At 39.6% G+C, this 27,944-nt stretch overlaps 1 protein-coding gene across 2 annotated transcripts in view; it reads right to left on the bottom strand.

Moving 5' to 3' along the window:
• LOC124721643 (zinc transporter ZIP3-like) overlaps positions 1-27,944 on the bottom strand; it is a 36,180-nt gene that overhangs the window by 5,222 nt on the left and 3,014 nt on the right. For both annotated transcript variants that reach the window (XM_047246705.1, XM_047246706.1), the window contains exon 2: positions 11,166-11,245. The gene's annotated coding sequence lies outside the window, so the exon portion shown is untranslated. The remainder of the gene's footprint in view (positions 1-11,165; positions 11,246-27,944) is intronic.

The raw sequence follows: 27,944 nt of genomic DNA, 5'->3' as shown, positions 1-27,944 counted from the left end.
GGTTGGTGGTCACATCCACATAAAATACAGTGCATAAATTACAGAAGAGCTTCTATATGACACGAATTCTTTCAATAGTGGCCCTGCCTCTGATGGGATGGATAATCCTGTGATAGGACTGCAGCAGAATATGCTGGGAGAATGTATCAGACCAGTCTCGCATTTGGGCAAGGGGTTGGAAGTGGGAACGGCCTAAGGATGCACTAGGATATTATGCAGACTGAGTAAGCAAAAGAATACATGCTCAATTTCCACAGCTGCTCCATAACCCTTGCCATCTGGATCCTTTCCCTGAACAACAGCTTCTCTGGATCACAGTTGTCCTTGCAATATGCCATTTGATAATTTAATACTCCTGGCCTTGAGCCCTGTGAGCCTCCTGTTCCACATCAACTTGCCCTAGGATCCAAACTTCATTGAATCCAGCACCCACACCATCTTCCCCACAGTCTCCCTTCCTCTATTCTGTCTCCTCCTCCCAATCCACTCCCCCATTTGCTGGTCATTGTATGCTGCACAAATTCATCAGCGTCGGTGACCTCGTTGCATTCGTATCTCGCGCACCGGCTGTCTCTCCTGCCCAGCATGCAGTCACCATTTCCAAAACCTCTCTCCTGCTCCCTGCCTCCTTTCTTCTCTCGCCTGCTCCACCTGACACAAACCCTCACTCTAGTCTAGTTGCAGCTGTAGCACGTTTGCAGATGCACCAGCATGCTCTAGCTCAAAAAAGGATTTGTCCTAAAGGTAGTAAAACTGTCAGTCTTGTTAATGCACCTTCTGACAACTCAGCAACTCTATTATGTGATGAGCAGTTAGCTTTACTCCTTACACTATTAAAGTGAAGAGTAATAAATGAGAAATAAAAATGAAAATAGTAGTGGCTCGAATAGCATAAAAAAATGTTCAAACGAGTTTTTAACAAAGCAGCACCTTCAGAATCAAACTGAAGGCAATTTTCTCACTGAAAATATCTAATTTACACAATGCGTAGCTCCAGAATGCCAAGAATGAGTATTTTCTTATGGTTTTGTGATATCCACAGGTGAAAGAAAACATTTGCAAAACTGCTCCAAAGCAATAGATAATTGTGCTTTACTGTTACATGATATATAAACATGACAATAGCTGTTGCCTTCATAATGGTTGGTGACTAAAAAAATACTACAACATGAAACTCTAAATTACCTTAGGTACTTTCATGGAAAGAGATAGAAGTAAACATTTTCTGCTGGTCAGACTTTATTGACTAGAGCTACAGTGATGAGAAATGTAATACAGACTATTAAAAACTTATAGATAACAAAACTAATCCACTAAGGTAGGTCTTACATATACTACTGTCACTGTAACAGAGTTCATAACAAATGTAAATGTCACAGCCTGAACAGAATTGGGAAATGATCAAAGTAAGCAAACAGTTTAGCATATAAATGTAAATGTGGCATTTAAATGAACTGAAACAAGTTTCCTATTTCCACTTCTAAAAGTAAAATGCACTTTACATTAAGAGAAAACATAAGCCAAAGTAAAAAAAAAAAATTATAAGTATAACTATGGACAGTTAGTTTGAAGTGTGAAAGGAATTTCACCAGGATCAGCAGCAATGCTTAAGTACTTTCTCTCCTTTGAAGACAAGTGATCAAACATAAAGATTCCCTTCACAATTTCACTATAGTCTAGCACATGCAGTGTTTTATACTTCTGGCAGTCATCTAATAGAAGTCCAGTATCAACAAAGCAGGGGAATTCATCTACAGTCTGGGAATATTTCCATTCACCATCTAACAACCAAACAACATCAGTTGCAAAAGTGGTGGACTTGGCATCCATCATACCACTATCTGGGTGTTTAAAGTGCTACTTCATCTATGACCACTCTAACACCTTTCTGTGCAGAGTAAGCACTGAACAACAGAGAGGAACACAGTGTACAACAGTAAGTTGGGTTTTGAATTTGACCCCTTCATCACACAACAATCCCACAGTACAAAAATAGAACCCAGTGATCAAAATTTAAAAAGAGCATTACATATACACACCTGCATGCAAAAGAAAGAGAGAGAGAGAGAGAGAGAGAGAGAGAGAGAGAGAGAGAGATGTCTTGTTTACATGCTTATTTACTGTTCAGCACTTCCTCTGTATCTTGGGTTACTGTCTGTCTCTCTCTCTCTCTCTCTCTCTCTCTCTCTCTCTCTCTGTCTCACACACACACACACACACACACACACACACACACACACACCCATCATCACTGTCTGCACTCCACCCACAATCTTCCATTACTATGTAAACTGTATTTGTTATCTGCTCAAGTTCTCTCAGTGAAATAGGTGTCACTCTAAGAAACTTAGAATATACCACATTTGGATACTCTACAGCCTCCAATGTTCAGCACGTCCAAGGCAAATACTGTACAGTTTTTTAAATCTACATTTTCAGAGTGCCTACATATAAAACCACTGGAGAAAGAATTCCTGTAAAAAGTGAATACTGTCCTGTAACAGCAAACAATACCAATGACAAAATTTAATGTATCTCCAGGAATCATGCTGACCGAGTTGTTCATGGCATGGACAGAATTTTATTTATTCAGCATGTCACTAATACCAGATTGCCTAAAGCCTCTGTCACACAGAACAAGTTTCGCTGTAAGTTTTCTGGATGGTGCACATGAATGGGTTAGCAGGCAGTGTTACCCTAGATAAGCAGCTGTTACCCTAGATAAGATCTGCAGCAAGCACTTTGGTAGCAAAGTGTCTTTTTCCAGTGCAGATGTTCACAAGATATTGAAGTTACTAGCTAGTTTGGCACTGAGTGATACACAGCAGAGGCAAGTGATCTGAGGAAAAAGAATGAAAATATAAATAAAGAGAAAAATACTGGACGGTATGTGGTCACTGTATGCTTCATGGAGAACTGAGGTTAACACTTAAAAAGAGACTTATTTCTTCAGTTTGATGTGTCATATTAATGAGTACCATATTTTGCTACAGTTTGATATTCTAAATACCTTTACAATGACTATAAGACATGTCTTTCTCCTAATAGGATAGAAGATGTACTTAGTGAGGTATCTGGCCTCAAGATACACACAGCACTCTCTTGTCAGAGATTAAACACATATATTTTAGTTGTAGCTGCTGGGAGTTATTTAACATGTGGCATGCTTACTGGTAGTAATGTCAGATTCTGACAGGATTCCTGATTAGCCTATGCAAGGAGTATTCAAAGAATCTCACAAGGAAAATAGCATTCAGAGTTATCACCCAAAAACATATGAAGCCTCCTGCAAGCAAACAGCTTAGCAGCTGACATCACCTGCTTCAGAGCCATTGTGCAAGTCAACTTACAGATCATACTCAATGTGACACATGCTTAATCCTAGATTAAGTATCTCCAATTGCTGCAGTAGACAGATCGTGAACAACTGCCACTCTATTATTCTGCATTATTTACAACTAATTTTAAACAGAATCATATTTAAGCAGATGATTTCTATACTGCAAAACATAATTTTAATCTGAACAGTGACAACAACAAATGTTACCACTCATCCGTTTGCTTTATAATGCTAAAAACTGGTGAAAATCACAACACCAATGAAGAAATGTCAGGCTGAAATCAACTTTATAGCACTGATTAGGTGCATTGCAGAACAGAAATAAGGTTTACAGAAGTTTAAATGATTTTTGAATCTGGTAGTTCAATATTGTATGAAGCCCACACATGCTGCAATCTGAGCCTATATACCTTATGACTTAAGAGTCAGAGGAGGCTTGTGTGCATTCCAGGAATGCTCCACTCCATGTACTACATATTCAAGTCTAACAAATATCAATAGTTGCTGCTCAAGGACTGTAATCAATAAATTAACAATTAACCACATTCCAGACGTGATTGGAGGACAATATGCAGGCCACGAAAGCATTAGTATCTACAGATCTTTCAGAATGCTTGGATATTATCTTCCATATGTGTCTGCTCATTGCACTGCTAAAATAAGGCATGTACAGCTGCCTGAAGGAGTAATGGTAGGTCCAGCTATGGCCACAACGTGTGAGTTAGTACTGGTTCAGTTATGCCAGGTTGTTCTAGCTCAAGTTCTCACCCACGTGGAGCTGGGTGCCTATTAGCAGTGGTCAACAAACAGCTGACACACAGGAGACAAGAAAGTCAGGTCACAGCCTGCGAAATAGTACCTCAACAATGACAAGAATGGCCAAGTGTCTCGCATGTGTGCAGAACATGTGCGGTAGGGACACCTGGTGTATATCGTATGAGGGTGCGACAAAAAGTAACGCCTCCAAATTTTTTATGTAAAAACTCTTAAAGCTTTTTACACAAAACATTCTACATCTTTATTCTTCACATCTACATATTTATTCCTCAACAAGGTCACCCTGGCGAAGAACACATTTCTCCCAACAAAAGACCAGTTTGTTGATACCATCACTGTAGAACGTTTGACTTTGTTGACTGAACCACAACCTAACCTCTGCTTACATCGCTTCATCACAATGAAAGTGAAGTCTTCAAAGGCATTGTTTAAGTTTTGGAAACAGATGAAAAATGAATGGTGTTGAGTCGGGAGAGTATGGACGATGATCAATGACAATAGACTCCAGCTGTCGGATTGTTGCAGATATGTCACAGCGCTCGTGTGTGGTCTGGCATTGTCATGGTGTAGGAGAGGGTGTGCCTTGTCTATCTCAATTGCAGCATGCTGTTTCTCATACACTGACAAAGTTAAGTTATACACCACCATGTTACGCACTACAATTTGGAGGCCTCTAGCAATAGAGGGCTGCAACTTGCATCAGCAAAGTGAAAAGATGGTTGAGTAATAGGCATTCATATTCAACACAATTTTGTATAGAACCGATATTTTCTCATGGATTGGCTGGTGGACTGTCACATGAGCCCATGCCTGCATGGGGCAGTGTTGGAACAGCCTTATTTTCTACTTCCCCGTTCCATACACAAATCACTGCAGTATGAGCTGAAACATCATTCCTGAAGACCAGTCATTACACACTATTCATATGCATTCTGTGGCAGTTCTCTTATTTTGGATGACATTTTATTTGGTAATTTTAACATTCTACTAGGAAGCCGCAGTTAACAGGAATCATTTGCTATCTTGAGCAGCACTATAGTGGTGAGTAAGAAGCAGTTCCTACTTCTGGAACACAGGCAGTGAGACTGGCCATGCTGTATGGTACTGAAGTACGCCAGTAGTGTGAGGAACTACGGGTAAGCTATGAGAGTGAATCCCACTCAATGATTCTAAACAATGGGGATCCACCAACATTTAGACATGAAACTAAGACACTTTCTTTATTCAATATTAATTGTTAAAAGCAATTTTGAACATAATAAATTCAAAGGGAAGCCTAAAGGTCATTAAAAATTTGCTACTCCGGGACTGAGGACGATCGTGAAGCCCTACGGCCAGCTGCTTTTGGGCACTTTAGCCACTGGCAGAAACCTGAGAAGGGAGTGACCCAAGGGACCCCTTCGTGGTGAGAGGAGCCGAAGAAGTCTTACATTTCTTTGGCTGAGAAGTGGGGACTGGTGTCCCCGATGGTTGGGGGGTGGGGAGGGGGGGGGGGGGGGAGGGGCAGTGCTCCCGAGGTAGGTGATGTGGGAGCAACAGGGAGGGAAGTGCCCCCCCACCATCAAGGGGGTAGGTGTAGTCTTCTGGCTCTCAGAGTCGACTGGAATTCACGGAACTGATGGGGCTACAACTGTTCTCGTAGCGGCGGCGTATGAGGTGGTCATAGCCACAGGATGTAGGCGCTCATATTTTCTCTTAGCCTCAGTGTAGGTCAGTCAGTTCAGGGTCTTGTATTCCACGATTTTCCTCTCCTTTTGTAAAATCCTGAAATATGGTGAGCAACGTGAATGATGCTCTTTGCAGTTGACACAGATGGGAGGCAGGGCACATGGATTATTGGGATGTGATGGACGTGCACAATCTCGACATGTGACACTGGAAGTACAGCAGGAAGACATATGGCTGAACTTCAAGCCCCCAGCCCTTAAAGCACCGCATTGGGGAATGTATATATGGCTTGACATCACAGCAGTAGACCAACACCTTGACCTCTCAGGTACGGTGTCACCCTTGAAGGCCGAGATGAAGGCACTGGTGACAACCTGATTATCCCTCTGACCCCGATGAACGCGCCACACAAAATGAACACATTGCCGCTCTAAATTGGCGCAAAGCTCATCATCAGAATGCAAAAGAAGATCCCTGTGAATATGATGCCCTGGACTATATTTAAGCTCTTTATGAGGCGTGATGGTAAAAGAATCATTCCCAAACTCGTTACGAGTGAGAAGTCCGTGACTGGGCAGAGGATGCTTTTTTTATCAAGACTGACCCAGATCGCATTTTGGACACGCCCTCCACCTCCCCAAACTTGTCCTCTAAATACTCTACAAAAAAACTGTGGCTTCATCGAAACAAAGGAGTCCCCATCAGTTCTTGTACATACAAGGTACCGGTGTGAATACGGTTCGCTGCCATCCTTAGCTTGGCATTCCTCCCATGGTGTGGCCAGGGAGGGGAACGATATAGGGTTGTACTTCCTTGCATTGTACTGAGACTTGGAACGCTTAGAGACTGCTGGTGTTTGATCACCAGCAAGTGATAACATGGTACGTTTCATCGCACGTCATCCGACTTCATGCCACCCACTCCAACCAGGGGCCCTCCCCACGCACGTAACCCAGCCCCAGCAAAGGCCACCTGGCAGGATGGCCATTGCTGGGAGTCCCGATGCCCCAAGGTGACAGGAATCTACTCCTCGGCATACGTGGAGAGTTAACGGCACAGGCATCAGCAGAGCGATGGCTGTGTTGTCAGGGGGCTACAAGCAACATGGTACATGGCGGCCCCACCAAAACGGATCGGCTATCGTGCTGGATACGAGTTGCAAAGAAGTCCGTGGTCATCGTCGGCGCAAAAAGCGACACATCATAGTGCATGGTGAAAAATGCACCCAGGAAGGTATCCTTGCCCAAGAGATGGAGAATGAGGTGGACTGCAGTGCGATGACGAGAAAGTGGGCTAAAGATATCAAGGCACAATGGACACAACACGCCATGTAAGGTGCCCTTCCCCAATTGGCTCACTCTTTGGGAAAATTTTGAAAAATGGAGGTCAAACCCTACATGGGACCAACACATAGAATACCTCAGGCCCATTCTAAAGCCTGGACCCACGGTGGTGGGGGAGCATAGAACTGGTAGAGAGGAATTCTAAGTGTTGCTTCACTAAGTTGATCCTGGAAAGGGTTACTTTAACTTTTGCAGTCTCAAATGTGATGGAAGAACCAGCTGTACAGTATGTCACCTGCACCACTTTCTATGGGCTTGTTGCTTTACTGAGCAATAACTATGGAGGTTTAGTACTACAGAGTGATCTTGCAACTCCCAAGCTGACTTTGTGCCCTCTGATGTTGATGAGGTACAATTAAACTTGTTTTCGCATTTCTACTTTATCTGATAGATTTTCACTGAATGAGCTTGGCTTACAGTTGACCTTTTAAGGCCGACAATACAGGGCAGTGATGTGCTATTTCTCCACAATTTTAATCACTTTTTACTAGTACACAGTTCTGTGTATGCACACAGTTTGCATTCATTCAGATGGGTATGTCTGGTGATGCACATTCCAAAACTGTGCGTAGATCGAATTACCACATTTCAAGAACTTCTGTGGTCATGTGGTAAACTGCAGCTTGGGTGTGCGCAGTGCGGTATTGTTATGAATCTGATAGGATACAATTTCTTTTGTCATGTTCTTACAGGACTGCACTTATGAACAGTACATTGTCATTAACAGTGCACCAGTTGTACAGACATAATGAACGACATAAAAAACAAATACAACACTGACTGAAAATAATGAAGTTTGTAGCATAAACCAGTAAATAAATGAAAAATGAAAATGCTAACAAAAGTAAGAGTCCACCACAACACGTATTACTAGCTTATGCAGAGGAAGTAATTCATATTGTCATGTGGGACACACAATGTTTATCCATTAACCTGAAATCCTGTTTTCTGTCTATGAGTTTTACATCATAAAATATTGTTAGGCTTAAGATAATATTTGATACAACATTCTTTGTCCATTAGTATTAGCAATTTTGTTGTTGTTGCCTTCATTCCTAAGACTGGTGTGAAATGGTTTGATGCAGCTCTCCATGATAGTCAGTCCTGTGTAAGCTGCTTCATTTCTGAACTACTGCATCCTACACCCATTTGAACCTGCTTACTGTATTTATATCTTGATCTTCATCTACAATTTTTACCCCTCACACTTCTTTCCAATATCTAACTGACAATTCTTTGATGCCTCAGAATGCATCTTTTCAACTGTGCCCTCCTTTTAGGCAACATGTTGCATAAATTTCTTTTCTCCCCAATTTTATTCAGAACCCTCTCATTAATTATGCAATCTACTGAGCAAATCTTTAATGTTATCATATAGCACCACATTTCAAAAGCTTCTATTCTCTTCTTATCTGAATGCTTATCATCCACGTTTCACTTCCATACAAAGCTACACTCCACACTAATACCTTCAATGACTTCCTAACACTTCAATTTATATTTGGTGTTAAAACCCTCTTTTTCAGAAATGATTTTCTTGCTACAGCCAGTCTACATCCATTAAATTTCGGGCATGCAGCCGCGCAAATAAAATTTCTTCTACTGATATTTCGGCCGCGTATCGTCCGGCCATCTTCAGAGCGAGTCACAAGACTGACGACAAGGTGCCAAGCGCGGCCTTATATGCTTGTCGTCAGTCTTGTGACTCGCTCTGAAGATGGCCGGACGATACGCGGCCAAAATATCAGTAGAAGAGATTTTATTTGCGCGGCTGCATGCCCGAAATTTAATGGATTATTCATTACGCCGCGAGAAGTTGAAAATGCACAGCCAGTCTACAGTTTATATCCTCCCTATTTCAGTCATCATCAGTTATATTACTGTCCAAATAGCGAAACTCAACTAGTATGTTTAGTCTCTCATTTTCTAATTAATTACTTCAGCATATCTGATTTGATAAACTATATTTCATTACCCTTGCTTTTTTTCCGTTGATGATCATCTTATAATCTCTTTTCAAGATATTACCCATTCCATACAAGTGTTCTTCCAAGTCCGTTGCTGAATAACAGAATTACAATGTCATCAGCAAATCTCAAAGTTTTTATTTCCTCTCCTGGACCTTAAATTCCTCCTCAAAAATTTGCTTTGGGTTCCTTTACTGCTTCCTCAGTGTACGAACTGAATAATATCAGGGATAGGCTGTAACCCTGTCTCTCTCCCTTTTGAACTATTCCTTCACTTTCGTATCCTTTGACTCCTAACTGTGCCCGTTTCCTGTACAAGCTGTAAATAGTCTTTGCTCCCTGTGTTTTATCTCTGACAACTTCAGAATTGCAAAGAGTGTATTCCAGTCAACATTGTCAAAAGACTTCTCTTAGTCCACAAACATGATAAACATAGGTTTGCCTTTCTTTCACGTATCTTCTAAGATAAGTAATTGGTCCAGTATTGCCTCACATGTTCTTATGTTTCTCCAGAATCCAAAATATTCTTTCTTGAGGTCAGCTTCTATCAGTTTTTCCATTCTTCTATAAACTGACAGTTTAATAAGCATTTGCATAATTTGGAACTGGAATTACTACATTCTTCTTGAAGTCTGGGGGTATTTTGCCTCTCTCATGTATCTTGTACACCAAGTGGAATACTTTTGACATGACTGGATCTCCCAAGAATTGCAATAATTCTAAGGGAATGCTGTCTACTCTAGGGGCCTTGTTTCACTTGGATACTTCAGTGCTCTGTCAAATTTTCCCATGTCATCATATCTCCTGTCTCACCTTCATCCACTTACTCTTTCCTTTCAAAGGTCTTGTCGTCAGGTTGATTTCCCTTGTAAGGCCCTCTGATATTCCTTTCACCTTTCTCTTCTTTGCTTAGTACTAGCTTGCCATCTGAGCTCTTGATTCTTGTACAGTTGCTTCTCTTTTTTTCCAAAGGTTTCTTTAGTCTGCCTATCTACAGGGTATCCATAGTTAAAATTGCAGTTTCAAAATGCAGTAGAAAGAGAACCACTGCTCAGAATGACGTCAAATCTGAACAGCACTTTATTGACGCAGGAGGAAACTTTATAAAACAAACAAAAATTAACAAAAATTTGATCAATGGATGGGATCATAAACTTCACATCTATACCTCAGCTATAATAGTGCATTAACTATGATGATTATAGTAGCTTACCCACATTCTTATTCATTATTAGACCTACTCCTGACTTGCCCTTATTTGAATTTGTGCTTATAATGTTTTAGTCGCCTGACCAGAAATTCTGTCCTTACTGCTGCTACAGTTCACTAATTTCCATTATATCTAACTTCAGCATACCTCTTTCCCTTTTAAAATTCTCTAACTTCCTTAACCGATTAAGGGATTTAGCATTCCACACTCTGGCCCACACGATGCCAGTTTTGTTTTCCCTAATGATGATATCTTCCCGAGTATTCCACGCCCAGAGACCTTACTGAAGGACTATTTTATCTCCAGAATATTTCACTCAAGAGAATTTCATCATTATTTAACCATACAAATGTGCGGTGTGCCCTTGGGAAAAATCACAGCTGTAGTTTCCCCTAGCTTTCAGCTGTTTGCAGTACTGGCACAGCAAGGTTATGTTGGTTAACATTACAATGCCAGATTAGTCAATCATCCAGACGGTTGCCCTTGCAAATACTGGAAAGGCTGCTGCCATCTTCAAGAACCACGTGTTTAGTAATTCTATGCAGCACATTATTATTAACATTAGTATTAGCATTACTTTATGTAATTATAATAATACAGGTACCATAATGTAATGGCATGTTGGATAATCATGTGACATTGTTAGAGGAGTCCCATGAAACAAAAACTCTGAACAATTAAAAAAAATATAAAGGTAAGCCACACAGTACACATTTATTAAAGATTCCTCTGCCCCTTTGACACTTCATCACATCAACCCACTATTTTGTTACACCTGTGAGGAATTGTCACATATAATGATTGATCTTATACAAACTCAGACATAACTTGGTTTTTAAATATTCTTTCTTCACAAGTACCTGTCAGATCTTGAATACTGGTAAATTGCTGTTCTCGTTAAGAATGACTATACCGACTGCAGAAATCACTACAGGTCCATCTGAAAAAGAGAGGTGGTAAATAATACCTTTTAAAGACATTATACGGATAATAGTGAAGATTATTACAGCTTACTTAGAACAACAACTGTAACATACTAAAACATATATTAAATTAATAGATTAGGTAACATGCCTAAATTTTAAAATCATAAATTTAACAAGTGGTATTATCAAACAACACAAAGCACTAGCTCAACCTTTCATGGAAAAGAAAAGGAATGGGACAAGGTCATACTAGTATGCTACTATTATCCAAAGTATTTAGGGAGAATGTCTGGGCTGAGTTTTGGGCCCAATTCGTGCAGTGTTACGTCCACTGTCTTACCAATCTTGTCATCTTAATTAACCAACTGCCGACAGTAGTCTTCTTCTTGATTGAACATCCTATTCTACATCATATAAGCCATTGTAAAATGTGGTACAAGTGACATGGTGAACCAATCATTTTACACACTTTCTATTCCACTCACAGACAATGGGCAGGAAGAAAGGCAGTACATATGCCTGGATGTACCTAATTTTTGCAATTATGATTATTACGCAAAATAAATGTGGAAAGGAGCGATTTATTACTTGGCACATTTTGAAATGTAAACACACTGAATTTTAAATTAGTTTTTCCATGATATACACAACAGACAACTTCTCTCCACCAGAATGAATTATCACTTTGCAGCAGAGTGTATGCTGGTCTTAAACTTCCTGGCAGGTTAAAGCTGTGTGCTGGACCAAGACTCAAACTAGGGACCTTTGCCTTTCACAGCCAAGTGCTCTACTGACTTAGCTACACAAGCACAACTCACAACCCATCCTCTCAGCTTTATGTCCACCACTATCCCATCTCCTACCTTCCAAACTTCACAGAAGTCCTCCTGCAAAACTTGCGAGACAAGCATTCCTGGAAGAAAGTATATTGTGGAGCTATGGCTTTGCCATCGCCTGGAGGATTGTTTCCAGAATGAATTATTACGCTGTAGTGGAGTGTGCACTGATATGGAACTTTGTGGCAGATTAAAGCTGTGTGCCAGACTCGAACTTGGGACCTTTGTCTTTCATGTGCAAATGCTCTACCAACTTGATCTCAAAAGGCAAAAAGTTCAGAGTTCAAGTTCTGGTCCAGCACACAGTTTTAATCTGACAGGAAGTTTCAACTTCTCTCCTGTAGCATCTTCCCCTCGGGTGTGTTGAGCATTCCTGTGATGCTCTCAAGCTGAGTAAATGGTACAACATCCTAGATTGGTGGACAATACTCTCAAATTGGTCTGAAAAAGAGTCTTCTGCAATCTTCTTCACAAGTAAATTACATTTCTAATAAATCTCTGTTTGGTATCTACCATTCCCTGCAGTAGATTGACATGGTTCTTCCACCTTAAATTAGTCTGGATGGATACGCCTAGAAATGTAACTCCATTGATCATTCAGTGATGATCTAATAATAAGTATCTGGTCCTGTGTCTGTGTCTGTCATTTATATATGACATTAAATTACATCTGTCTACATCGAGAATCCACTGTCATACATCAAGTGTCAATCAATTTGCTGATCTTCCTGAATATGTGACTTTTTTCTAATGGAAACAACGTTTTGTGCCTGAACAATGTCTGATAGTACATTCACCATTCTTACAATGACTGGTCACATCTTAATAATAATAAAAGCCACCGCCTCAATGTGCCTATTGCACTTCGCGACAATGTCCAAAAACATCTAGTGAAAATCCTAGTTCAACAAGATGGTGGACACAACTATTTTGCTTTGGGTCTCAATATATTTCTAAGGAGTCTGCTTTATCTAATAGTAACATTATGAACTGGTAATTTCTGTTGTTGTTGTTGTTGTTGTAGTGTATGGAGACAACAAGAGTATATATAATATATTTTGTTTTACCCTTAGCACTGGGATTAATTAACACATTAACTGTGTTGGTTACATATAATCACCAAAATCACAGTAACTTACTATCGCCCTTGTAAAAAAAAGTTGTGGGGAAAGTGGAATACATAGATTACTTTATACATTTCTTTCCGTACCATGAAAACTACATATTTCTGGACACCGAATGATACCTACTCAGTCCGCACCACAAGCCCTCAACATTTGTAACGGGACTTAGAGATACCACTTATAAAGGGCTAAAGATTGTGGTCAAGATAACCAGTTTTTCATATGGTAATTGAAAATTTGGTTCCAGAATATGAAGCAGTGATTTTGATAAGTGATACTGTAATATTTCCTGTGTTAGTAAAGGGGGAATATAAGTGCAAAGAGAACAGTAACTTAAAAAAAAATCATTGCTCATTTGATTGCAAAATCTATTTATTCATAAAATCTACTATCGCAGCTTCGGAGAGCACTGAAAAAATTGTGTCATAAGTTTAAAATTATATCTGACACATATAATGTCATCATGTCTACAGGCTGAGAATGAAATGTTGTTATTGTTCTTATACCGTATTTTGCATAAACAATAATGCAAAAGATGACAACAGTAATATTAAATACTCAACCAATGATGTGCTGATGACATATACAATGATGAACCAAAACACTATTACCACTGCTTAATACCATGTTGGGAACACACTACAGCCGATTCCACATGGCATGGATTCCACAAGTCCTTGGTAGTTTTTCCGGAGGTATGTGGCAGCAGACATCTATTATTAAGTGTGTGATTTGGGCAGCCATTACCCCTGACGATGGTGTATCAGAACACAACCATTGACCTAATGCAACAAGAAACACGATTCATCCAATATTTTGGCTTTTCAGTGTATATACACTGCCATGGCATTGAAAGCCACCTGCTGGCACTGTGGGCTTGTGATGGACTAAGGAATGTATTTATGTTGAGCATAGATGACTGGGGAATTATTCTACTGTCGATAAGGGTCACAAAGGGGGAAACACTGACACGAGTAACCTTGACAAAGGGCATATTGTTATGGCACGACGTCTGGCAATGAGCATCTCAGAGAGAATGAAGCTGGTCGGCAGTTCCCATGCTACAGTTGTGAGCATTTATAGAAACTGGTTGAAGGACAATGAAACCCCAAGTATGCGAAAATGGATGTCGGAGGTTTGCCTACTATGTAACACAGGATAAGCTATGCTCTGTGGCAAATCCGACAACAGGATACGGCAGTGCTGGTGTGGGCACAAGTGTTTCAGAGCACATTTTTTGCACATGTGGTTCCACATCCAACGATCCCTGTGTGTCCCATATTGAACCAACATTGTGAATTAGGACAGTCCTCAAGACTGGACAGTGGATCAATGGGTGTGTGTCACGTGGTTGGGTGAAACATGTTTGGTATCACACCAGGTTAGGATACACTGTCATCCAGGGGAACAAATGCTAGAAATGTGCACCATACCATGGATGCAGGCTGGTGGCGGCAATATTATGTTATGAATGACATTCACCTGGGTTTCCATGGACCCTGTGATAATAGCTGAAGGCACCATGATAGCTGTGCACTACACAAATAATATTGCAGACCACCTAGGTCCCTTCATGGTCGAAGTCTTCACCAATGGCGATGACACCTTCCAGCAGGATAACTGTCCATATCGAAAGACCTTGACCGTGCAACAGTGATTTGAGGAGCAGAACAGTAAATTCGCACAGATGTCTTGTACATCACATTCAGTTGATCTGAAGTTGATGGGAAGCCTCCTAGGACACTGTCTTGGCTCAGAGTGTGTCAAATTTGCTTTCCTAGATATTTAACTGATGTGACTGCCAGGCAGCACACCACTAATACTGTATTCCCACATGATTGATTTTTCTACTCATTTAGGTGATTCAGATTTTTTCACATTTAGAGCAAGCAGCCATTCATCATAATAAATAGACAGTTAGCTCAGGCCATCCTACAGTCACTCAATGATGTCACTACAGTGTTATCAGCAATTGCAGATTGGTGCTCACCGTATTTGACAGATTGTTTATGTATCTGGATAACAAGTGCAGTCCTATCACACTTTTCTGTTTACAGTCTTCAGGATGGCAATGTGTCGAATGCTTTCTGGAAAGCCAAGAACATGGAATCTGCTGTTGCACTTCATCTACGGTTTGAAGGATATCATGTAAGAAAAGTGCAACCCGAGTTTCACATAAATGATGCTTTTTTTTCTACATCTGTACTGATTTGTGGGTAGGAGCAGTTCTACAACAACCTTCATTTTATCAGAATTTCTAAATTTTATTTTAAACTACCCATGAATCTTTTCCACACTTAATCCACTTACTAAGTACCTACTCCTCCAGAGTGTTATTTAAAGTTAGTTTCAACTTTGCTCACAATTCCTCTATGTCCACTGTACTGGAACTAAATGATACCTATAACTGTAAAAACAGGATGCTAACAACTGCTTATTTCCAGCATGAAATCTCTCCTAGCTTTCTGAATTGATTCATTAACTTTAGTAACCATCATGGTTATGATAGCATAGCAACTACTAACCTCACCACCTCTACACAACATTAGTGACAATGTTAAGCCTGTTAGTAGTTACAAGGTCTAAAATATTTCCATTGCATGTGGTTTGTTGCACCAGTTGATCAAGGCATTTTGTGAAGAAAGCTTTCAGAACTTCTTTGCAAGGCTGTCAGTCCATACCAACTGCAATGAATCCATAGACTTCCAGTCTATGGTCAGTAGATTACAGTTGCCTCCAATTAATATTGCATGATCATGTTACTTCCATGCTGCTGAGCGAATACTTTCCTGGATGATCCTACAGCTGTTACAGAGGAATTGTGGGGCTTGTAAAAACATTTGACGACTAATTTAAGTTCATCTAGGTTGACTACTCATGTCCAGATAACTTCACAACAATACTCAATTTTGACCTCAATAGAAATATTTTTGTCGACTGCAACGAACCCCCCTCAAATGATGTCTAACCTGACTTTTGATAAGTGTTCCATGTCTTGTTAAATATTTCTGAGCTTTCTACTTCAGTTTTTAATCAGCTCTAGGTTCCACGTAGAATCTGGGCAGAATAGCTTTCCTGGAGGGTAAGATTATGATTTATTGTTGAAAAAATTTACATACTTCATGACAACAACCAGAAATTTAACAAGCTACATTTCCATGGTACAATTTGATTCACAACCAGAGATTTAGGTCGGCAAAGAATATCTCAGGCTCTCAAATGTATATAACAACAGATATCATTAATGTACCTAGGCTATTTTCCATGGATCAACTAATCAAGGATTTTAAAGCAGCAAAATGGATTTCATCAAGGGCTGATTATTCTAGTCACATCAGTTTCGAACTGTTTCCATTATTTTTTAGGTTTCTCCCATCTGGATAATTGTATATCATTTTCTATCTTAAATGTCTTGCAAAACTTGTATCAAAAAAAGCAGTAGTTTTGGCAGGTCGATAGACACACAAACAAACACAAACAAACACAAACATACACACAAAATTCAAGCTTTCGCAACAAACTGCTGCCTCATCAGGAAAGAGGGAAGGAGAGGGGAACACTGTCCAGACAACTGCAGACTGTTTAGCGAGATTACATTACAAACATGTTTTGTTCCACAGATCCAAAGAGAAAAGATCTCCAATGGTGCAGAATGTGTCATAAATCACACCTATTTATATGTAGCTGATAACTGGGAAAATCTAACAACATTTCCATGTTTATGCTGCATGTGCTAAGAAACAAAATTTATTTTGTGGATTCAGTCAAATTACAAGGAACTTGTAAGCCACAGGCATAACCAGGTGATTAGCTCTCGTACAAGTTGCTAAATGAGTCACTGATATTTTTACTCATCCTGAACATTTTTTCTAAGATTCTATCCCCTTGTTATCCTTCAGTTCCTTTCAAGCCAGGCAGCTATCTTCTCCAGCAGTACCCTCCTTGCGGTAAAAGTGAATGCAAACATATTTGAAGTCATAAATGAACATCTTGTGGAATGAAAATCACTAACAGAACTGCAAACAGCTGTATGTATGATCATTTATTTGGAACCACAGCTGTATGTATGATTATTTATTTGGAACCAAATAAAAATAAAAGATCTTATGTACAGCCGTTTCCAGTTTTCATTTCACAAAACATAAATTCAGAGCTGCGGTTTCTCTGAACACATGGTTTTCTTAAGTGACATTAATGTGCTGTTGGACAAAGTACAATTCAGAAAAATGTGACAGCCCATTGTAGAAATTATCTGTTTTCACTACTGCAATTTAGGCCTTGAGGCTATTGACAAGTGGTATACTGTAAGACTTCAGAACTCCTCCGATATGTACACGTGTCGTATCTCAGCCTTTCAACAACGTTATCATCTTTAACATAAATTCAAACAAGCTTGTGTACAAAAAAAAACAGGTTTATTCAAATTTATGTTAAAAATGTTGACATTGATAAAAAGGTCAGCTATGATGATGATGTGTAATTTTCAGTTTGACATGTGCTAAAGCACAGTTGTTTTTTTCTTCTTTTTTCCCAACATACACCTGATAATAGCCTGAGGGCTGATATTACAATAGTGAAAATAAATAATTTCTACAGTCAATGGTGACTATGATGTCCTTTAAAAAGTATTACATGAGCGTGAACCCCAATCATGAGATGTTAACAGAATGAGTTTCTCAGGAAGTGTCATGAGAAGTTAAGTCTGATATTAATGTGCATGGAAAAGGTACGAATTTTGTACTTATTTTCACAGTGAACGTGTGTCTCAGGAATGTCAGATGTATGTTTGTACTCTCTCCAGCAATTCTAATTTTTTTTATGCACAAGAAGAGAGTGTTTTCATGAATTAATGTTTTGTGGACAGTAGAGGAAGTACTTAAAAACAATGAGAGCAATCACAATAAGAAATATTATTTCTGTCAGTCTTTTAGGTGTAGATTTCTACCGTTTGATAAGTAATGAAAATACACTATGTGATCAAAAGTATCCGGACACCCACAAAAACATATGTTTTTCATATTAGGTGCATTGTCCTAACACCGACTGCCAGGTACTCCATATCAGCAACCTCAATAGTCATTAGACATTGTGAGAGAGTAGAATGGAGCAATCCGTGGAACTCACGGACTTTGTACGTGGTCAGGGGATTGCGTGTCACTTGTGTCATACATCTGTACGCGAGATTTCCACACTCCTAAACGTCCCTAGGTCCACTGTTTCTGATGTGATAATGAAGTGGAAATGTAAAAGGACACGTACAGCACAAAAGCGTACGAGCCGAACTCGTCTGTTGACTGACAGAGACTGCTGACATTTGAAAAAGATCATAATGTTTAATAGGCAGATATCTATCCAGACCATCACACAGGAATTCCAAACTGCATCAGGATTCGCTACAAGTACTATGACAGTTAGGCGGGAGGTGAGAAAACTTGGATTTCATGGTTGAGCGGCTGCTCATAAGCCACACATCATGCCGGTACATGCCAAACAACGTCTCGGTTGGTGTAAGGAGTGTGAACATTGGATGATTGAACAGCAGAAAAGTGTTGTGTGAAGTGACGAATCACAGTACACATGTGGCGATCCAATGGAAGGATGTGGGTATGGCAAATGCCCGATGAACGCCATCTGCCAGCATGTGTAGTGCTAACAGTAAAATTCGGAGGGGGTGGTGTTATGGTGTGGCCGTGCTTTTCATGGAGGGGGCTTGTACCCCTTGTTGTTTTGTGTGGCACTATCACACCACAGGCCTACATTGATGTTTTAAGCACTTTCTTGCTTCCCACTGTTGAAGAGCAATTCAGGGATGGTGATTGCATCTTCCAACACAATCAAGCACCTGTTCATAATGCACGGCCTGTGGCGTTGTTGTTACACGACAATAACATCCCTGTAATGGACTGGCCTGCACAGAGTCCTGACCTGAATCCTATAGTACACCTCTGGGATGTTTTGAAATGCCGACTTTGTGCCAGGCCTCACCGACTGACATCTGTATCTCTCCTCAGTGCAGCACTCCATGAAGAATGGGATGTCATTCCTCAAGAAACATTCCAGCACCTGATTGAACATATGCCTGTGAGAGTGGAAGCTGTCATTAAGGCTAAGGGTGGGCCAACACCACATTGAATTCCAGCATTACCAATGGAGGGCGCCACAAACTGTAAGTCATTTTCAGCCAGGTGTCCGGATACTTTTGATCACATAGTGTAATCTTCTGTGGTAAATATATACCACTCAAAAGACATGGTAAAGTACCAATACTCTAGCAATATTGGTTCAAAACTTGCAAAATTTGTGTTGTCATTTAATTTGTGCACAGAATAATGTTGTTAGTCTTATTTTGTCTGTATATGTATGACTGAAAATGCTATCATGTCTGGATTTTCACTCACTTGTCCTTCTTTGTGCAACATTCTGAAACTGCTCCGAGTTTGCTTGAAATTAGTATGGAAACCTAGCATTAACCAAGAAATGACATAAATCAATATAGAGTGAACAATGCAGGGAAAAACATAGTTAATCTAGAGACAGTAATTTTTCTTATGATTTCAATGAAAAGTAAAACTTTACATAGCAAGATTAACGTAAAATAATGCACATAAATATCCTGTTATCCATGCATGTGAAATGTGAGGTAGAACCAAGATTTTATGCAGAAGGCAACTGGGAAATTAAAATTGGACTAAGGATAAGAACAACATTTTGTTCCTGAACTTGAAAATACGACGACTTTCAACACAAAGTTAGGCTTTTTTAATTGACACATGAATGTTTTTTAACAGAAATGAAAACTACAGATACAATTAGTGATGGCAGACATGGTTTCACTGTTCTAAACCACAACACATTCTGAAATAATATACTTTAAAGTCTAGTCAGTATGCACATTCTACCAACATTGTTCAGTCAACTAGTGTCTCTTGTTTGGGACTGCTGTCTGTGACAAATGGGAAAAAAAACTTCAAGTACATTTTGGACAGCACTTTACCTGTCTTGGCGTGGCTTGTGACATTTGTTTGAGCCCTGGTAACCTCCAAGTTTTTAAAATGGAAGTATGCTCGAATATGTAAGTGTCCACGGAAGCAACACTTACTGTAAGGCTGCTGTAATTGATGGGGACAATTTCGTTTGCATGATGATGAACAAGACAAAAGATACAAAACACTGTCTGGACCAAGGCTTGGTGGAGCAGGTGGAAAAAAGTAGAAAACACACAGTCCCTGTCATCAAGGCGGTGACACTTTGTGGATGTCAAGAGATTCCATTAAGGGGATACGGGAACTTCAGATCTATTAAGTTGATAAACTGATAAACAAGATGACTAGAGCATGGGTAGTTTTTACTTCACTCTAAAATATCATGCAAAAGGTGATAAAAACCTACAAGCAAGTTCGGAAGGAACTGGTAAATGGAACAAGAACAAATATCGTGCAAAAGGTGATAAAAACCTAGAAGCAAGTTTGGAAGGAACTGGTAAATGGAACAAAACATTGGTGCCCCAATCCAAAATCAGATCATCAGTTGCATCAATAATCAACACCTGGAAAGATATCGTGGGTCTTGTGAATGAAACTGCAGACGTTGATGGAACAGAACAACTCTCTCTTTGTGCCCAATATTTTTCCCTGGATCTCAAGATTCATGAAGATTTCCTACAATTTGTTCCAGTGTTTAATGTGACTGGTGAAGGATTAACTGGATCTATAATTGAAAACTTGGTAAAATTTGGGCTTGATGCATCATTTTTACAAGGACAGGGTTATGATGGTCGTGTGCCCACGTTGAGAAAAGCCTGTGAGGCTCATGCATTCATACAAGACTACCCTTCAGCCGTATATTCTCGTTGTGCAGCTCACAATTTCTATTTGGTAGTCACTGACACATGCAGCATTCCGCTTATGCAGACAGTGATAAGTGATATGGCAAAACAAAGATACCATCATCATCCTTTTGTACTTTAAATTTGTACTAAATGGTTTAATCATTTTTTTTTTTCAATTTATGTGTATTAAAGTATGATACAAAAGCAGATTTTTACACATTTCAAAGTAAATTAATATGGGCCTAGACTATAAAAATACACAAGTAATCGAAACAATGCAGAAAACTCTCTTAGAAACTGGATTATATTTTATTAAAACTATACAAACTTCATAACCTTATAAAATTGATTTTATAATGTTATTCATAACCTCAATAAATCATTTTCATAATGTCATTCATGTTCTAATTTAACAAAAGCAAATTGTAAATATGCCACCATGGATCAGTGTACACACCACTGTTCAGGGAAACACGAGGTACACCTGTGAGGGACAGGTGTCCACAGAGGCATCAAAACTTTGCCCAAAGCTGTGGAAGAGGAGTACACAGTCCAATTGTAGTAACATGTTGTTTCCAGCATTCTTGTTAATGTTGTTTTATTAGGTGGTGGCCATGGGCACGGAGCTGTTTAATGGAAATGAGTGCTCCATCAGTGAATGTTTCTTATGGTGTTGGAGAGCCCACCTGTGATTTCCAATGGCCACGACAATTTCTGACGTCCACCAAGGTACTTTCTTTTGATGGGGAGATCACGAGGAATGCGTGATCGCTAAGTCCACTGCCTAATAGAGTGGTTGTGCTCTGGATAGCAGCATCAATACCTCCACATGGGAGAGGGGGGGGGGGGGGGGGGGGGGTGCTACGGGCAATGGTAGAGCACAAAGGCATTCCAGTCAGCACTGTTGAGAAACCATCCGGGTGGATGACCAGTGAGTGATGCTGAGGGTGGGACAGAACAATCAGAAAATAATCACTGTTACACATGTCATCATGGATTCTCCAATGGACAGAGGGGAGAAGACCAGGGCTGTAAATGGGAAGATCGATGGATGAATAAGATCCATATGCCACACTAAAATGTGTGGGGACATCAATATTCAAGAGATAAAGATTGAACTCTGCGAGCAAAGTTTCAATAACTTTACCATAGCCACTGGTTGCAGTTCCAGACCACAAAGGGTTGTGGTCACTTAAAATGAGAAAGAGTGGAGGGAGTTGAGAAATGATTGCAAACAACACATTCTGAAACACTTCACCATCAAGAGGAAGATACACATTACAGGCAGTAAAATCCAGTAACGTCCTCCACAAACAGCCACAGCCTCCAAAGTCATACCGAGTGAAACGTGTTCCCTGTAGACAGAGTCCAGAATGTACATGCAAACTATGTCCGACACACTGTTATAGTCAGCTTGTAAAATAATGCTGAAAGCTGCAGAAAGTACAGGTTTTCACTGCTGGGAACCACATTTCCTGGAGAGCAATGCAGAAAGTATGGGAAATGCATAAGAGAGGCTGCAGCTAAGCCATGGGGTGGAAAAAATGCCACAACAGTTCCTCTACTGGATCACACTATCAGTATCCTCTAGGGGAGTGAAGGGACCAAGGAGATAGATCATGCTGCAGGGTCACCTACTGCCACTGGTTATGAGGATATGGTATCGATACACATTGGTTTTGAAACAGGTTGTGTGGGGGGATCCAGTGCCACAGAGGACATCAGGCACTCTACCTGTGGTACAGAGTTTGAACGTACAGGGTCCAGTGGCACGGGACCACTGAAACCTCCTTCATCTGAGAGGTCATCTTTTTGTCCCTTTTCTCTTGGATGATTTCACTGTCTGTGAGGGCTTTTCTGCCCTATAATCTTATGTTAAAGGTTTCATGCAATAAGTTATGTATTAAAGTGATCAACAGTGTATATGTCTTGAAGCACCATGAACTACCCAGATTATACAGGGTGGTTCGTTGATAGTGACCGGGCCAAACATCTCACGAAATAAGCATCAAATCAAAAAACTAAAAAGAACAAAACTCGTCTAGCTTGAAGGAGGAAACCAGATGGCGCTACGGTTGGCCCGCTAGATGGCGTTGCCGTAGGCAAACGGAGATCAACTGCATTTTTTAAAATAGGAACCCCCCATTTTTTATTACATGTTCGTGTAGTACGTAAAGAAATACAAATGTTTTAGTTGGACCACTTTTTTCGCTTTGTGATAGATGACACCGTAACAGTCACAAACGTATAAGTACGTGGTATCACGTAACATTCCGCCAGTGCAGAAGGTATTTGCTTAGTGATACATTACCCATGTTAAAATGGACTGTTTACCAACTGCGCAAAAGGTTGATATCGTGTTGATGTATGGCTATTGTGATCAGAATGCCCAACGGGCATGTGCTATGTATGCTGCTCGGTATCCTGGACGACATCATCCAAGTGTCCAGACCGTTCGCCAGATAGTTACGTTATGTAAGAAAACAGGAAGTGTTCAGCAACATGTGAAACATCAACCACAACCTGCAACAAATGATGATGCCCAAGTAGGTGTTTTAGCTGCTGTCGTGGCTAAACCACACACAAGTAGCAGACAAACTGTGCGAGAATCCGGAATCTCAAAAGTGTCAGTGTTGAGAATGCTACATCAACATCAATTGCACCCGTACCATATTTCTATACACCAAGAATTGCATGGTGACGACTTAGAATATCGTGTACAGTTTTTTCACCGAGCACAAGAGAAATTATGGGACGATGACAGATTTTTTGCATGCATTCTATTTCGCGACGAAGCGTCATTCACCAACATCGGTAACGTAAACCAACATAATATGCACTATCGGGCAACGGAAAATCCATTATGGCTGTTACAAAAGGAACATCAGCGACCTTGGCGGGTTAATGTATGGTGTGGCATTATGGGAGGAAGGATAATTGGCCCCCATTTTATCGATGGCAATCTGAATGGTGCAATGTATGCCAATTTCCTGCGTAATGTTCTACCGATGTTACTACAAAATGTTTCACTGCATGACAGAATGACAATGTACTTCCAACGTGATGGATATCCGGCACCTAGCTCGCGTGCGGTTGAAGCGGTATTGAATAGCATATTTCATGACAGGCGGATTGGTCATCGAAGCACCACACCGTGGCCCGCACGTTCACCAGATCTGATGTCCCCAGATTTGTTACTGTGGGGAAAGTTGAATGATATTTGCTATCATGATCCACTAACAATGCCTGACAACATGCGGCAGTGCATTGTCAATGCATGTGCTAACATTGCTGAAGGCAAACTACTCGCTGTTGAGAGGAGTGTCATTACACGTATTGCCAAATGCATTGAGGTTGACGGACATCATTTTGAGCATTTATTGCATTAATGTGGTATTTACAGGTAATCACGCTGTAACAGCATGCGTTCTCACAAATGATAAGTTCACAAAGGTACACATGTCACATTGGAACAACCGAAATAAGATGTTCAAACGAACCTACATTCTGTATTTTAATTTAAAAAACCTACCTGTTACCAACTGTTCATCTAAAATTGTGAGCCATATGTTTGTGGCTAATACAGCGCATCTATCACAAAGCGAAAAAAGTGGTCCAACTAAAACATTCATATTTCTTTACATACTACATGAATATGTAATAAAAAATTGGGATTCCCATTTTAAAAAATGCAGCTGATATCCGTTTGACCTATGGCAGCGCCATCTAGCGGGCCAACCATAGTGCCATCTGGTTTCCCCCTTCAAGTTAGACAAGTTTCGTTCTTTGTAGTTTTTTCATTTGACGCTTATTTCGCGAGATATTTGGCCTGGTCACGATCAATGGACCGCCCTGTATTTCTCTGCTATTTGGGAACAAGAAAACTTAGTGACTTCCAACAAACTTTACGTGATGAAGGGGAAAAAGTTTACTGATTACTACATTTTTGCTCTTCATACGATAAAACTTCAGCAGTATGGAAGACTCTTTCACTACTAACTATTCAGAACACATTTTACAGACAGTACACACACACAAAATTCAATTTACCTGTGAAATTATTTCACTGTATGACCACTCAGGAGATATGATATAAAAATTGATGTATGTTTTAGACAGGGTAATCCTTTTCTTTACAGAATCAGGCTGGGGGTTACTCGTTACAATTAAACAGCTACAGTCTGTGGCAACTTCTTTTAAGCAACCACAAATGACAGAGGAAGGGTAGACCGATTCTAGCAAGCTATGTACCCTATGGTATCTTGCAGAGTACAAATGTGTAGATAAAATATCTTATTTGTAAACATACTAACACATTCCACATCATAGCGAGTAGTTGCAATTATTTTTCATATCATATGCATAAAACTAAACTTAACAGAATGAAACGCAGAAGTGTGTTTTTTTTTTTTTTTTTTTTCAGAGTTCTTAGAAAAACCAAAAGGAAGGAACAAAAGGTTTTAGCATCCTGCTGATGATAAGATCATTGGAGAGACAGCACAAGCTCAGACTGGGAAGGGAAATTGGCTGTGTCCTCTTCACAGAAACCATCCTGAAATTTGCCTCAAGAGTTTTAGGGCAGATATACAAAACCTAAATCTGGCTGGTTGGATGGGGATTTGGACCTCTGTTTCCCACGTTCAAGAACAACATGCTATCTACTACTACATTTCAGTCAGTTTCAGAGCACTTTGAAAAGGGAATTGTGAGAGGAAGCTAGTTAACTTTCTTTGAAATCTTAAAAAGGGGTCTTGGAACTACTGTAGCCATCGACATGAAACTTATACAGGACATTAAACTGTATGTTCTGAGTCTACTGCTCTACAATAATTGCATTTCAGCCAGTGCTTACAGAAATACAATTTTTTAATTACACGGTTAAAATTTTGTTTACTTTTTTTGTATGTTATCCTAAATAATTTTAATTATACATAACATTATGTCGTTCTTTTGGTCCAGTTGACTCCGGATGTGTATGTAATTATTCCCTGTTTTCCGAGATTTGGGGAAAAATGCAACAGAAAATGTAAATTTTGAGGAACTGGTTCTAAAGTTTCAAAAGACTGTGACTCACTTAATACATGCTTATTTTTTTTTTTATTTTTAGTCACTCAGAAGCACCCTGCACCATAATGTATATCATCCTCTTGATCTTTTTCCAAGTTTTTTCTTCTTTCTGGACAGCATACTCTGCTTTATCAATCCGAACCTTGTCCATCCGTTCAAGTTCTCTGATGCAGCGCTTTCACCCTACCAATGGTGCCATCATTAAAAGTAATAACAGCATCACTGACCCCCCTGCCCACTTTAGTGTCTTCATTCCAAAAAAACCTTTTTTGGTAAGCGAGTCTATGTAAGATTATTGAACGACTCATTGGGATTTTGATGCTGATCATGCAAACACTTCTTCAGTAATTCAGGATCTGCCATATCTCTGTAAATAGGTTTCATGATATCCACGACTGCTACTGGGAAGTAATGTTTATGGATGTATGAACTATTTGAGTACTGGGCATTGCGGTAATTGCACCATTAATCATGTCCAGGAGGGCAAAGGTGGTGTACTGGTTTTTCATCAGATGACAGTCTGTGGAAGAAGGTAGCCCATTCTGCCTGCTTCATTTTCAACAAATCCTTAGTATTATTTCTAATGGTCATCCCATAATACTGCTGTAGTTCATCAATCATTTTCTCTGTCAGCCTGCCTCTTATGGTTTTACCATCAGAAAGTTTCTTGTCTCTCAAACTTTGTTTCAACTTCCTCAACCTGGTGGCCATCCTCCTCTGGACATAAACTTTAACACAGCAGTCCACAGCCTTCTATATAAAAAAAATTACCAATTTTATTATACCTTGAAGTAATGCACCTACAAATTTTAACATTTTCAACCGGTGTAGATTATATTTTAAAAAATCAAATAAAATACTTTCCATGTGAGTTTATAAAAAAATAATCATTTTATTCAGAAAATTGCAAATTTTATAATGAGATAAAAATCCGAAAATTTGATTTTTTTTCCCATTCTACCTCCCCTTGATAAAATACCAAAGAAATATTACAAATGAAGGCACCACAACAACAGCCAATTTCCTTATGTGGTGTTTACATGACAATGGAGATGAAACACCTAACACCACAGTGCTCCACTACACCGAGAACAATCATTAGGTATTTTTGTGACAAATCTCATTGTGAGCATTAACAGGCATGGCTCACCGTATTCTTGTTTTAAAGAACTGAGGAATACTTTTAAGAAAAATATATTATTCCACAACAGAAATGAAAATGGTTATTGCAATATCTTTACAATAAAGTAATTGCTCCTTTGTGCACAACCACCTGCCAAAAACTTGTTTTAATAACTTGAAACATTTACAATTTATCATGGCAACAACAGGACTATACATGTACTCTTAGAAGACTCTTGCGAGATGGCTAATGGGAGCAGCTGCATCTATAGAAATTAGATGACACTCAGCAGTATTTACTATTTTCTGATCACTGCTAACTTCATCAGTCAGATAACACAGCATTTATATTGATGCCAAGGCCATAGGTGACTAAGTAAAAGTGAAGACTAATTACTGGTCAAGTTCGAGGAGGATACAGGAGATAGGACTACACAGTGCAGTAAAGTCATTGCTAATATCCTATCACCATCACCATCAATGGGCAAGAACTGGGTAAATCATCTTCGTGTCAACATGTAAAATATATTACTGTAGCGATAAGTTTTCCACAGTACTTTATTTGTTAATGCAACTTACGAATCATGTACATGAAATATGTGTCAGAACATGCTATTTCCAATTTCTCTAAAGCATACAATCAAATGATATTATTTTATGAAGGAAGGTGGTCGTGGGCATGACATAATATTGCAGAAGAAAGCTAAGATTTGTCGGGTGCATTTTTTTTCTGATG

This window comes from Schistocerca piceifrons, chromosome X (genome assembly GCF_021461385.2).
Source record: "Schistocerca piceifrons isolate TAMUIC-IGC-003096 chromosome X, iqSchPice1.1, whole genome shotgun sequence".
Taxonomy (NCBI): domain Eukaryota; kingdom Metazoa; phylum Arthropoda; class Insecta; order Orthoptera; family Acrididae; genus Schistocerca; species Schistocerca piceifrons.
This window is presented reverse-complemented; position numbering and strand designations above follow the sequence as displayed.